The sequence below is a fragment of the Crinia signifera genome, chromosome 12 (genome assembly GCF_055691185.1).
Source record: "Crinia signifera chromosome 12, ASM5569118v1, whole genome shotgun sequence".
NCBI lineage: Eukaryota > Metazoa > Chordata > Amphibia > Anura > Myobatrachidae > Crinia > Crinia signifera.
The window spans coordinates 5,700,670-5,713,135 of record NC_139228.1 but is presented as its reverse complement, the minus strand read 5'-3'; positions in this window follow the sequence as shown (position 1 = coordinate 5,713,135).

The following is a 12,466-nucleotide window of genomic DNA, read 5'->3' as shown; positions in this document are numbered from 1 at the left end:
TGTAAGTCCAGTTGAGGCGATCGAAGGTCTTCTCTGTGTCCAAAGCAAGTAAGAGAAGGCCCTGGTCTTTTGAAAGGGAGTGAGGTTTTTGGGGGGTTTCAATCGCACTAGACTTGAGGAGGTAAAGTACAGATATATATATCTCCGGCCCCCCGTGAATACATATATTATTAAGACTTTCTTCCATAAATATTCAGGGGTGTGCTACCACAGACAAAGAGTCATCAGGAAATTGGGGAAATAATATGGTTTGTCACATTGTGGTGCGCCTCTCAAGACAAAATAATACACAATAAAATTGACCTTTTATTGAGTTTTAACGTAAAACTGCGAAATATGACGAACGACATAAAACATTGAACAAGGTGAATACAGTGCATGTTACAAGATGCACGTGCGGTGTCTGCATGTATTGATCTCCTGTCTGCAAGATCTCTTGAATAAATACTTTGAAGCTATTATTTGAGTCGCCCTCTTATTGATAATGGCTATATCTGCCTATATTCAATCTGACAGGGCTAAATAACGCTGATTTTACAATAATCAGGATCAAGTCTGTGTCAACAGCTTAACTTGGATGGTGCAGTCTATGGGATATGTCAGTTCTTATTGCAAAAATAGAAATTTAACGTTGGCAACTGCCCCTTATCACATAAAGTGTCAGTAGGATCTTTCAGATATCTCCCAATCGTTAGATCTCCTGGTGTATACGTTATTTGTGCAATTTTCCAATTGTACTTAATTCCCTCCGGAGGATTAGGTATTTAGGTAATACAGTAAGTATAGGTTAATCCCACATCAAATTGTATCAATTGATGCCTAAGGTGGCTGTTGATACTGTTGCGTGTTACCGCATCCAATATTTCAGCTCATAGGATGTGTAATTTAATTCAGGGCTGTTAATCCTATAGTTATCCCCTGCTTAGTAGGTTTCCACGTGAATCTAGAGGTGAATGATTCACTTGTTTAATATATATTGGCGGGGTCCCTAGATATACAATTGACATAAGTACATTGCACATTTTACTGGGCATAAATGACACGTATTGATTTTTCATATGGTGGTCCTTTGTAGGACCTAGGATTATGAATTGATATATATTCTCTGCATCTTTCACTGTGTATGAGCAGTATAGCTGTTTAAACAGTGCTGCAATTTCGTTTGATACTTTATTTGTTTTTGTAACAATTTCACGTAGCAATACTGTAGATAGGGCTATGTTGTTACTCTGCAGCAAGTACTTTATATAATGCCCCAGTTTACACATGCTGAATAATAGGGTCTCTTAAATTGAATATAACGGGGCCATCTAATGGGATTCTTCGTATACAAGTTAGTATGTGTAAGCCGCTGCTAGGTGGGTATTGACAAGCAATCCCGACACTGGCAGTCCACCGTCCGTGGGGAGGCTCTCAAAGGTCTCCTAGCAAGCCAGTCAGTGTAGCAACAACAGTCTGGAGCACTATCTCATGCAATAATATATATTAGAGTCCTTAAAAGGACTAGTATAAGCAGACAATGACAGGAGTCAACTGATACATGCAGAGCACCCGCACGGCTAGCATTGCCGGTGTATGCTTCGCAGATCTTCCTCAGGGCAAAACTCTTCTTGATGAAGCATTAGTGAAACACATGTTGAAGACAATACAATGTTATGTAAACTATGAAAAGAAATGTCATAAATGTGTGCTGAATAATAGAACAACAATAATAGGCAGCAGCCCTGTCTAATAGGGTTAGGACCCTGTGTGGGCAATTATAAATCAGCCCTACATATTATATATATATATATATATATATATATATATATATATATAACCGTGCTGTCTAAAAAGGCAAGCCGAGACACTATAGAGGTGAACTCTGTGATACAGGGGTGACATTTTGATGATCGTCCACTAGATGTCAGCAAAAGTACATAAGAGAATACAAATCATGCATGATATTTAAACTATGAAATTAAAATGCTGTAGCAGTATAACAAAATAACAAATAACCATAATAACAAACAGCAGCCCTGACTAGTAAGGTTAACCCAATGTGGGTAATGACTTTTAACCCAGCAGACCTCCAAAAGGACATACATTGTTCTGAATAAAAGAATGATATCTTTGCTGACCGGCTACTAGAAGTCAGCAAAATTATAAAAAAGATATACTCAAAATATAGAATCTTCACTGCTGGTGGTTTAATGGGAAACGGTCATCTGTCAGACCACACTTAGGTCGACAGCCATTAGGTCGACCCTGGAAGGTCGACTGGCCCCAAGGTCGACAGGGTTGAAGGTCGACATGGGTCAAGGTCGACATGGGTTTAGGTCGACAGTCATTAGGTCGACATGAGGTTTTCACTTTTTTTTTGAGCCGACATGTGCCGACAGGCGGTATTTCATGCCCTACCATCCACTAGGGCGTGGTGGGAGAATAAAATAGTGTGCCCGAAGCATAGCGAGGCACCGTGACCGAAGCATAGCGAAGGGCTGCGGTTTAACTCCAACTGTGTCCATGTCGTGTGTCGACATTTGGGTAAACAAAAACAGTGAAAAACTCATGTCAGCCTTGACCCATGTCGACCTTGGGGCCAGTCGACCTTCCGGAGTCGACCTAATGACAAAATAACAAATAACCATAATAACAAACAGCAGCCCTGACTAGTAAGGTTAACCCAATGTGGGTAATGACTTTTAACCCAGCAGACCTCCAAAAGGACATACATTGTTCTGAATAAAAGAATGATATCTTTGCTGACCGGCTACTAGAAGTCAGCAAAATTATAAAAAAGATATACTCAAAATATAGAATCTTCACTGCTGGTGGTTTAATGGGAAACGGTCATAGCGAAGCATAGCCCGTTTCCCCGCAGTCGACCTTCCGGAGTCGACCTAATGACTGTAGACCTAAGTCTGGTCTGACAGATGTACCGATTCCGGTTTAACTTATCTCCAATACTGAAGGCATTGACCCAACCCTTCAACGCCGAAAGTATTGACCTTATCAACCAGAGAAACCTTGGATTGTAAATTAAATCAAATAAAATCCCTCAATCCAAGACCCATAAACAGGGTTTAAGGTCATATTATAACCCAATGTAGGGAAATGTATTTATATGCAAATCTTGTGACTACACGACTACCCTAACTGAAATAAACCTTGGGAAAAGGCAACATGAACCAGCCCTAGAATTACACTTCTCTTAAAATAAGAGTGGAAATACCAATCTAATCTGGGCTGACTTCCGAAAATTAGAAACACTGTATCAGCGACTGTGAAATACAACAAATAAACGGATTGATACAATTTATACAAATTCCAAATATAGAAACAGTGCTATTCTGTAGATTGAAACAGCCACAATAAAAAGTCACCCAACTAGTAGCCTATTTAAAAAAAAAAAAAAACTATATACACACACTTTTTTTCTTCCTAAAAGTGCAAAAGCACTTCACAATATATGTATTTATGTAAATTAGTGTCCAAATAATTTTAAACTTCTGTAAAAATTTCACTAGAAGGAGGAATATTTCTTGTGAACTTATAAATTAAACGAACACAGAAAAACTTATTCCTCTCTCCTTTTTAAGGAATAATCAATAAAGTATAAATTTTAAATATATAGAAAAGAACCTCCACAGTGCAACCCCTTATTCCTCTCTTTGCAACTACAATCTGATATTTAGACAGGGAAAGTTTTAGTCAGTCGCACAGATATTAGAGAATTATTTTATGTAAATGGACCCTCCTTTGGTTGTAATCTTAAATTAGTATAGCAAATACGAGGGTGTGCTACCAATGACACTAGACAGATATGCTAGTAAGAGACAGAAAAGAGCGTCATTTGCTGGTGCACCTAGAGAAAATTAGACTAATAAAATGTGACTTTTAATAATGAATTAAAAATAGTTGCGAAATAAAACCAAACAAACAATGTGACAACATATAGTGAGTTATAAAGGATGAAACCCTCCCCTACTGGGACCCCACTACTCAGTATCCATATATATATTGGTTAATGTAGTGTGGCAGGATCATTTAGGATGTAATCAGCTTTCTATTAGATAAGAGAGGAAAATGTTATGTGCATTTAATCACAGTATTATATATTCTTATGTCGCTATTGCACAGTAGTAAATACTCTCTCTACTGTGAATGAAATTATTCCTGGGGGTCTCTTATGCAGGGATGGCACACGCTGCACCCGGGTAGGAATCCCGCTTTAGCGCTGCCATTGTCTGCTGTGACCGCTGGTTGACCAGATTGCATACTGCCCGTGGAGCTGAGTGTGGGGTGTGCCGGTAGGCACTGCCTCGCTCGTTCGGGTTAGTAAAGGCACAGTAACCAATGCTTTCTCTATTATAAAAGGAATAGTTCCTGGGGGTCTAACGTGCAGTGACGGCATGCCCTGTACACGGGTAGTAATTCCGCTACAGTGCTGCCGTTGTCTGCTGGGACGCAAGTGTTGAAACGTTGCTGGATATATTTTGTCTCACCAATAAGAATCTTCTTTATCTACGCTGGAGTGCTGCATTCGTTTTTTCTATATGTGCCATTTGTGCTATGCGGGCACCCGCGGTTAATTGATTGGATATGTGGATGTGCTGGACCATACCTGCTTGTTATATATATATATATATATATATATGATATAGATAGGTGCAAACAGCGCTAGTAACCAAGTCCAGCAATAAACAGTTCTCTCAGAGTCCTGGGAGAAATATCACCAAAGTCCCAAAAGTTTATGGACTGCAGCTTCCTTTCCAGTAATATCATCCAGGGTCAGGATGTAGCAATCTAGAAACAAAATAGAGGAAAGGTGCACCCACGTCTACACACATCCCAGCATCTCTCCTGCGTGTACCTCCGGCTCCAGCTTTTCCGATGTCATACGGCGCAATCCAGCGTCCCTGATTCCGGTGGATTCGGTTGTCTGGAGATTTCCCCTGTGAGCAGCTCTGCCTGTGGTATTTATTTACATCTCATGTGGTATCCAGCCCACAGCGTGTTTGTATATGGTACTAGCACTTGCCTTTTAAACTTGTCGGAGTATATTTGTTTGTCTCCAAAATAAAATCTTTTACCTGCACCATGGAGCGCACCTTTCCTCTATTTTGTTTATATATATATATACATATATATATATATACACACATTGTTAAAGTCGAGTTACATACACGCCATTTTAGGATAGTATGGCCGCCATTTTGGTTCGCAGAGTTGCGCAAATAAAGTTTCCATACCCGAGTATGTGTGACAAAGTGGACCAGAAGCGCAGCCATACTATTACACATAAATTCATAATAACATACTGACACTAAGTAAAATGTAGTTAAAGGTTTAGAACGCCACACATAGCTTAGTTAGCATTGCATACATCCGTCTGTATCATGTTTAGTACCGTTACGTTCCGTTTCTTATGCGCAGTATTCCGGTCATTGCGAATAAATCGCAATCCATACGGCCCGATAGTTATGGACAAAATCCATATTCCCAAGACAGTTTCTGTTAAAAAGTGTATAACAAAGGAATCTAGTTGTAACCGGTTCTACTGCTATTTACAACCCCTGACGACGATACCAACAGACAAAGGACTCCAAAGTTCACCTTCCCCATGCACCTTTGCCCCAATCACAGAGGACTTGACATACGAACCCTGACCAATAGGAATGGCCTTTGACCTCCCCCTTCTGACCCTATAAGATAGGTGACCCAGGGCGGCCTCGGTCACTTCGGCACATCTTCCTTTCCCTGACCTTCGACCGGGCTATAGTTCAACCCTGAACGATAGCGAGCTCCGACCGGACTGCGCTGCGCATATTTGATGAGACGGTAAACGGTTGCATTCACTGTACTTTCTTTTATTATATTGTGGGCTGATTGTATCCTGTATCTGTTTTTCTTCCCCTAGCAGAGCCTGATTATTGTACTCGTTGTTAGACTACTGTATTACTTGTTATACCTGTATTTTCTATCCCTGTAAACCCCTTTTGTCCATTAGGGACTTAAATACATCTTTTTACGGAGTTTCTACCTCCTTACTTCTATACTGTGGTTGTGTCTGTTATTCGCATAGCGATAAGGTATATTACGGACACTGTCCTAAAAGGTATATTCGCAGATTAGAGTCAAAGTACTGCGAAAGGATCTCTTATTAAGGTATTGGTTCTTTGGTGTGTAATATACAATAAAGGTACGCTACGCTGCGCTACGTTTTGTTCGCACGTAGCTAGGTATAAAGGGTACGCAGGTTACAGACCTAATACGTAACCTGTGCTTTTCACTTATTGTTTCTTTGGTCATATTTAATCGCCATTAACAACATACATACATTTATACATATACATATACACACACACACACACTAGCTGACCCGCCTAGCGTTGCCCGGGAAAACCTTGTTTGTTTGTTTTTTCATTTCTAAAATTGCTGTAAAATGTTGTTTTATGCTGCATTAAAGGCTCAAGATTGTAATTTATTAAAACCTCCACCATAATGTTAGAATGTGTTTGCGTTGATACTCAATGTCAGCAATGAAATCAGGTGTGGTATTGTTGTTGTTGTTTGAAACGCACCACTCCTGACTTTATAGCTTGTGTGTGTTGATGAGTTCCACATCCACTCCTGAGATTTAGCACCTATGATGCATCTATTTTTGTGTGTTTGTGTGCGTTGTACTGTTTTTGTGTGTGTTGTAATGTATGTGGGTGTGTGGTGTGTTGTATTGTATCTGTCCAATGTGTAAGTGTGTGAGGTGTGCTACGTATATATATATATGTGTGTGTGCAATGGTCGAAGTGGAATTTTTTAAGTGGGGCTATGGGAAATGAAGGCTGAAGTTATGTGCACACTCCAGAAAAAGAGGGTGCCGCCACTGAAAAGGGGGCATGTCCTTGAGTGTAGTGCACCATGCTGTATGCCCCTTGTACACATTATGCAAACAGTAGTAGACCCCCTTATACTTGCCCCTTAAATATTTTGCGACGTGGAAAGAGCCAAAATTCCCCTTATGTGACACAGAATGAGCAAAAAAATTCACATTATACCACCCAGATTGAGCCAAAATTCATGTTATGCCAAACTGGAAGGGCCAAAATTCCTGTTATTCTACATAAATTGAGCCAAAATTCACGTTATGCAACATGGATTGAGGCAAAATTCACGTCATGCCTCCCAGATTGAGCCAAAATTCACATTATACCACACAGAGAGAGCCAAAATTCACTTTATGCCACCCGGATTGAGCCAAAATTCACATTATGCCACCCGGATTGAGCCAAAATTCACATTATGCCACCTGGATTGAGCCAAAATTCACATTATGCCACATGGCGGAGTGACGCATGGACAGAGACATTGGGGTGATACAGGGTCAGAGACGGCGGGGTGATGCAGGGACAGAGACGGCGGGGTGATGCAGGGACAGAGACGGCGGGGTGATGCAGGGACAGAGATGGTGGGGTGATGCAGGGACAGAGATGGCGGGGTGATGCAGGGACAGAGATGGCGGGGTGATGCAGGGACAGAAATGGTGGGGTGATGCAGGGACAAAGATGAAGCGGTGATACAGGGACAGAGATGGCAGGGTGATGCAGGGACAGAGATGGCGGGGTGATGCAGTGACAGAGATGGCGGGGTGATGCAGGGACAGAGATGGCGGGGTGATGCAGGGACAGAGATGGCGGGGTGATGCAGGGACAGAGATGGCGGGGTGATGCAGGGACAGAGATGGCGGGGTGATGCAGGGACAGAGATGGCGGGGTGATGCAGGGACAGAGATGGCGGGGTGACGCATGGACAGAGACGGCGGGGTGATGCAGGGACAGAGACGGTGGGGTGATGCAGGGACAGAGACGGCGGGGTGATGCAGGGACAGAGACGGCGGGGTGATGCAGGGACAGAGATGGCGGGGTGATGCAGGGACAGAGATGGCGGGGTGAAGCAGGGACAGAGATGGCGGGGTGACGCAGGGACAGAGATGGCGGGGTGACGCAGGGACAGAGATGGCGGGGTGACGCAGGGACAGAGATGGCGGGGTGATGCAGGGCCAGACATGGCGGGGTGATGCAGGGGCAGAGATGGCGGGGTAATGCAGGGGCAGAGATGGCGGGGTGATGCAGGGACAGAGATGGCGGCGTGACACCGAGACAGAGATGGCAGGGTGATGCAGGGACAGAGATGGCGGGGTGATGCAGGGACAGAGATGGTGGGGTGATGCAGGGACAGAGATGGTGGGGTGATGCAGGGACAGAGATGGCGGGGTGATGCAGGGACAGAGATGGCGGGGTGATTCAGGGACAGAGATGGCGGGGTGATGCAGGGACAGAGATGGTGGGGTGATGCAGGGACAGATGGCGGGATGATGCAGGGACAGAGAAGGCGGGGTGATGCAGGGACAGAGATGGTGGGGTGATACAGGGACAGAGATTGTGGGGTGACACAGGGACAGAGATGGCGGGGTGATGCAGGGACAGAGATGGTGGGGTGATGCAGGTACAGATGGTGGGGTGACGCAGGGACAGAGATGGCGGTGTGATGCAGGGACAGATGGTGGGGTGACGCAGGGACATGCACCTCTATGTCACACTACATGTCACATTCATCCCACCTGCTACCTGTCTCGTTCACCTGACCCGGCTCCTGTTTACATCAATGGGGGAAGCCCAACCTCCGGACCGCAGCATCCTGTGGTCAGTGTGGGGGGTCACACACAGCCTCCGCTGCTGTCTGCTGTACTCTTCAAGCGCCACCTCCGTCTACACTGCAGGTAGGCACCACAGTGTAAAAGGTGCAAATCCCGGATCTGACCTGGCTTAGTTCCATGTTCCAAATGCCATGTGGGATCTGGGATTTTTGGTGTAAAAGAGGTATAAGTGTGTGTTCTGTGTGTTTGTACTGTTTTTGGGTGTGTTGTAGTGTATATGGGTCTGTGTTGTACTGTTTGTGGTGTGTTATATATGTGTGTGTGTTGTGTGTATCTGTCCAATGTGTAAGTGTGTGAGGTGTGCTACGTATGTATGTGTGTGTAGTATGCTGTGTGCGCGTATATGGTGTACTGTGTGTGTGATGTGCATGTGTACGTGTGTGTGATGTGTGGTCTATGTATTTCCCCAATAATTCCCAATTATTGAAAGCCTTCACCATAATGCTAGAATGTGTTTGCATCAGGGCCGGCGCCACCACTAGGCAAACCTAGGCATTTGCCTAGGGCGCCGGCCACTGGAGGGCGGAAAATGCCGCCCGGGTACCTGTACCTGTCTATTTAAATCTGGCGGCGGAGGCAGCGGGGGTCCCTGCAGTCCATTAAAAATCAGGAGCGCTATCCGCCGGGCTATGCGGAAGCGCTTCTAGTGTGAAAACTCTGGCAGCACGGCGCACGCTGATCTCAGCCAATCAGCGTGCTGCCAGTGTTTTCACACTAGAAGCGCTTCCGCATAGCCCGGCGGATAGCGCTCGTGATTTTTAATAGACTGCAGGGACCCCCGCTGCCTCCGCCACCAGATTTGATTAGAGAGAGCGCCGAACGACAGGTACCCCCCCCCCCCAGGCACCGGGGCGCCCCCAGCCCGACTCGCCTGCCCGACTTGCACTCATACTTAATGACAGCAATGAAATCAGGTGTGGTGTTGTTCCTTTGTCTTCGTTTTCCCAGATCATCAATCTTTTTTCCAGATCATCAATTAAGGCAAATTGAACCTTGGTGTTTTTTACATTTCTAAGTGAAATTTCCCCAAAACGGCTTCGAGGTGCACACCACCAGGTCCAGAGGTACCTTTTTGCAGAATTTGGCGTCTCTGAGTACCACGGTGTGCCCGCAATGCAACAGACACACACACACACACACACTTCACACTCTTCAACTTATTATATAGAAGATATATATAGATAGATACATACTGAGTAGTGGGGTCCCACTAGGTGAGGATTTTATCCTTTATAACTCACTATATGTTGTCACATGTTTGTTTGTTTGGTTTTATTTTGCAACAATTTTTCATTAATTATTAAAAGTCATGTTTTATTAGTCTAATTTTCTCTAGGTGCACCAGCAAATGACACTTTTTTCTGTCCCTAACTTGCCCGGATAGCACCCCCGCCAAACTTCAATAAAAAGAGGCGGTCCTCCAAGATCTCAAAAAAAAAAGGGATCTAAGAAATTTGTGTGCGGATCACCCATTCCCAGTCCCGCCACTCCCCTCTTTAACGAGTATCCAGTGTATGACCTCGGCTGGCCTTGTGACCATTCCATTGACTGCTCCCAGTGTACCACATTCCGTGACTCCCTGTGAATGACTCGGCTAGTTCTTGGTCTCTCGCTCACGCATGCTCCTTCATTACCTGTATCTGTCTGCAAGTTCCTGACCCGGCAAGTCTGACCATGAGCATTCCAGAGCTTACCCTGCCTTTCGCCCAGTGTTTACCAGCACCATGTGGGAAACCTAATCAGGGGACCGCGACCGGCGTACCGAGTGCAGCGAAGCCCAAATCCCACTCGGAGGGGTCACTCGTGAAAACCACCGGTCCGGTTAGACTCCGCACCCCTGAGTCAGGTCAAGCCAATTCTCGGTCTGGTATTCACCATTCCGAGTCTACAACCATGAAACCAACGGTCTACCAACCACAGGAACGCCTCTGAAGGGAGGGTCCATTCGCCGGCATCCTGAGTCTGCCTCCCAGTTGTGGACCCCCGGAATAAAGATTGCCAACAAGGCTGGGATCTTGCTGAAGAAGCAGGAGGCCTCCGCCATGGCTGCCCCACTCAGAGTGCCACCCTAGTGGTTGATATAAACCACCATTTTCGCATTGTCCGACTGGACCTGCCCAGGGTGACCTTGAAGCCAAGGCTCTGCCTGGCGGAGATCCCGCAGGACTGCCCTTTTTACTTTGGTTTCCAGACAGAAGCAGGTTGTGCGTTATAGCATTACACAGTCTACACACGGACTTACCAAAAGGAATCATAGTTTTGGTTATAATGTATGTGCATGTAGATACATTAGAAAAGAAACAAATTAGGAAACTGATTGAATGTAAGGAGTGAGAATGCTGGCCCGCACTGCTAAATATATACAAATGCATATAGACATAAATATATGCATACAGGTACCTTCATATCGTAGGTCATACAGATAAGAGGCAGCAAATTGGTATATGGCATATGGTGGCGCTGAAGTGAACACGTCCGTCAACATTGGCAGCCAGTAAAAACTTTTACCAAAGTGAGATTGCGTCCATGAAGGGATACGTAGTAAAGGGCGTATCAGCTAGTGATTATAAAAGCTGCAGCCAGTGTTACTCCGCTAACATAATCTAGAGGAGAACTGTAAGAAATGACTAACCGAATCGTTTGTAGGAGTAAACCCCACAGTCTGATCACAGAACCTGGGGGAGCTGCTGCAGTCATAGAGGCAGTTACTGGGAGACCAGAACATGAGACAGCAGCCGTCAGGAGCCTCCAGCAGCGTGCAAGGGCGCCAAGTATGTTAATATGGCCGCCAGAGCTGCGTGATAGCTGGGGAAGTGCCATGGCCTCTGGGAGCAAAGCCTGCGGTAAGCTCCCCTCCTGGCCAGCTCCGTCCTCCTAGGACAGCCATCAGGCTATACTCACAACTGCCCGGGCTGGCCGGAGGTGGTATGGCTGGGGGAGGATCGACACGTGCACTGTACGTGGTGGTGTCTGTTACAGCTCCAGAGACAGTGGTCTCAGCAGTCAGGGACCGGGGCACAAGCCGCATGCAGCTGTTCCGGGCCAGCCTTGCAATGTGTGCAGGACACCAATATAGGAGCCCCTGTGTCACTATCGCTGTCCTCTGACATTGTACAAGAGGCAGCTACACCGGTACAGGTAACACCTATACTTCTGACATGCAGTGATGGTGTTAACACAGTATAAGACATAGCACACATATAATGCAAATAATAAAGTGGCACTGAGCTCAGCAAAGCACTATGGCCGGCAGGAGCATACATTGCTGTAACCTGTGCTCCAGTAGGAGAGGTACAGGGGGGATTTGCCCAAGTGGCCCGGCAGTGAAGAGGTGGACCCCGGACTGGCTGAGTGCCCCTCTATCACTATGCAGCAGGCAGGCAGGAAGGGATCAGGGGAGGAGACTCACATGGGTATATCCTTCCTCCTGTCCCCAGGGGAGGGGCTGTGTGAGGGGAGCAAACTCCCCCTACTAGCAAATGGCCATCCAGGGATTTTGACGTCATGCGGATCCGGCGCGTGCCGAGTGGCCCCACTTACTGGCGCTGCTGCCCACACACACCGTTCCCTGGTAGTCCAGTGGGATGGATAGCGGACCAGTCTGCCTTCTAGCTAGCGCAGCCCCCAACAGAAAGCGCATTGCCTTAATCGGTGTCCTGGTGCCCGGTGACGGCTGTCAGTCCTCCAGTGCCAAGGCCAGCCTGACACACCTCCTCTGCAGTAGCCAACTTGGGAGGTGTGCGGCTGCCGGGCCCAGGTGATGGGGTGGCA